Source organism: Cloeon dipterum, chromosome 3, assembly GCF_949628265.1.
Source record: "Cloeon dipterum chromosome 3, ieCloDipt1.1, whole genome shotgun sequence".
Lineage (NCBI taxonomy): Eukaryota > Metazoa > Arthropoda > Insecta > Ephemeroptera > Baetidae > Cloeon > Cloeon dipterum.
In genome coordinates this window covers 30,358,309-30,361,067 of record NC_088788.1, presented here as the reverse complement: position 1 = coordinate 30,361,067, position 2,759 = coordinate 30,358,309, and the positions used below count along the sequence as shown (strand labels likewise).

General features: G+C 38.0%; 1 long non-coding RNA gene across 1 annotated transcript; it reads right to left on the bottom strand.

The window, feature by feature from the left end:
• Positions 1-520: 520 nt before the first annotated feature.
• Positions 521-1,874, bottom strand: LOC135939705 (uncharacterized). Its single transcript, XR_010574773.1, has 5 exons — positions 1,656-1,874; positions 1,527-1,593; positions 1,393-1,457; positions 1,205-1,322; positions 521-1,149 (listed from the first exon to the last, which is right to left on the bottom strand). It is a non-coding gene; the product is annotated as an uncharacterized LOC135939705 (long non-coding RNA).
• Positions 1,875-2,759: the final 885 nt, after the last annotated feature.

The window sequence follows — 2,759 nt, the reverse complement described above, 5'->3', positions numbered from 1 at the left end:
GTGCGCGACCGACGGAACAAGAGGCGCGCGTGATCGACACGAGTGTGGGAAAATCGCTACGAGATGAATTAAGAGGCGCGCCGCCGAGCCGCAGAAACCAAATGATAGGAAAAAAGTCGAGCCACATAAATTCATCTTGGGCAGTGAATCGCGTCGAGAAGCGTGTCTGTCCGGCTCAAATTCAACGCGCGGGCATGATATATAAAGGCGAAGCAGTATAAAACACTAAATAAAGTGGCGTTGGGTGCTGAGCGCAGCCAGCGGTGCGGAAACTTCCTTCAATGAACGCTGAACCGCATAGACGTGTGTTTTTCTTGTTATTTTATAAATAAAGTTCGAGGTTTTGCTCCTTGGCTATCAGGACAACATTAAAGAATTTTTATTTTGATCTCACGATCACATTTCCCCACCAAAAATATTGTCTCTTTTGGTTCTTTGAAGTCTTAACTTTTTAATATCTGTGGGTTGGCAGCATAGCAACAGGTTATTTCCTGAATGAAATAAAACTACTTCGTGCCTCTCTCGGTTAAAATACTCTTTAATTTGTCACTTTGTTAATAACTTAATTAATACACAGACAAATATTAATTATATGCGGCAAAATAAAGCATTTAAAATTAATATAGATTCAAAAGTAATTTTACTGAGGATCAGCAGAGCAATTTAGCGATGTTTCCATACTTTTAATTTTGTCATGGTCATAAAATACAATATGCAAACACATAAAGCAATTTAATTTGTAGATAAAAACAAATAAAAAACAAACCAACTTCCATTTTGAAAGTAAAAAAGAATTATTACATCCTAAAATGAGTTCCATAAGCAGGCTTGAAGAACAGTTGTCCAGCAGGAAAAATATACATTAGAACATATTAATATATAAAACATTTCATGTTGTTTTATTTATACTGCAAGCACGCAGGTAGTTCAAATTTGTCTCACATATGAATCTGTAATTCGCTGAGCAAGGACTGTCATGCAAACCAGAGTAGGTTCCAGAATGAAAATCAGTGCAAACGTTTTTGTTCTTAAGGTAGGTATTAGGTTGCGAATAATTTTTTCCCCAAATTTTACTGTCCAATCCTAAGACAGTTCCATCCTCCCATTTGAAAACGGCTCCATCATACTTGGCAGACACCCACCATGAATCTGCGGGACAAAAATAACCTTATTGATCCAAACCAAATCACTTTTTAATTATTACAAAATTCAGAGACATTGTGCGTTGCATGAAACAGGTCGATCATCTCTTTTTCCGTTTTCAACGAGGCTAACGTCATCCCAAAGTCTTCGCAAAATTCCTTTGCCACATGCCAGGACGTCTAAAAATGATAATGAGACAGAAAATTTCGCACTTCAAATGATGTTTTAAATGAATATTCATAAATATACTTGCTCTCTGGTGTGGATGTAGTATTTTTTCCCATTCACTTCAGTCAATCCTTTGAAGTTTTCAACTGCGTAGTTAATTTAAACTCAATGAAATGCTTCTCTTTTAAAAATCTTATACTTTTAAACGTACTCACATGGATCCACGCAAATTTTCCCTATGGTATTGGACTGTAGGTACATCTGTCCTTGATCCCTATAGAACTGTTAAGGTATAAAATATGATTGCTTAGTATAACATCATTTTGGTTAGAATATTAAGATACCGATCTATTGCAGGGCATACTGATAAAATACATAACGCTACTTATGCTCGCCATGTAGCATATTAAGAACATGGATACGATGGTAAATGCAATCCATAGAGGCTCATTTGAGAGCCTCTGAGCGTTAGCCATGTTAGTAAAACTGGAAAGAACGGGAGAGATTATAATATTTGGCATAGGAAATAAAATTTCCTTTTACGCGTTAATCATGACGTTGCTAAAGGTTTGTGCAACCGCAATATCCTTTTTCTTATCAAAATATTACCTAGAAAGTTAAAAGGAAACAACAAAAAGAACCTCGTTTTAAATTATGGCAAATTTTTTACTTTTTATCCAAGTCCGGGGACCGGGAAGGGCATGCACTTTTTACTAGCACGAATTCTGAAACCCGGGTCCCAATAACACCGCGAATAAATTGTTTAAAGTTTAGCATTTACTTTTGATAATAAATTGATTGATAAATAAATTGTTTAAAGTTTAGAATTTACTTTTGATAATAATATTATACAATCTAACTGTTGATTAAAAATGCAGAAAGCTCAGAAAAATTAAAATTTGAGTTCACTCGCAAAATAATGTATTCGCGCCAGGTTCAATTTAATTTTTTGCACAACGAAATTAAAAACCACTCCATCAGATGCGAGTGAATAATTCATTAAAATACGGTCGGGTCATCCGCCATTATGGTGCTCAGTAGGCGGGGCGAGTGGGTCGGTTGGAGGCGGCTGGGGGCGGCCCGCCGCGGCCCCCGCTAGTCTCTCGGCCGCCGGGCGGGTCTTGGGTTCGCGTGGCGCGTGACCGTGGGAAAGGCGCCAACATCACCTTCCCAAAACTCCTTCCAGCCTCGTTTTTTGCTCTTTGCCTCTTGGCTGTGGCACGTGACGCAAAAAACCGAAATCATTACTTTGTCTGCAGCAGCACCTCTGGGCATCGCGCCGATCCGTGGATCGATCCATAGGGCAACACACCGTATTACAAATCACGCATTAATGTGACACGAACTTTTGATAGTTCAATTTAAAATCCAACACGTCTATATAATATATCAAACTCCGGAGAAAGAATCAACTCTTGAATTATTTCTATTATCGACTGTGAGTTAAA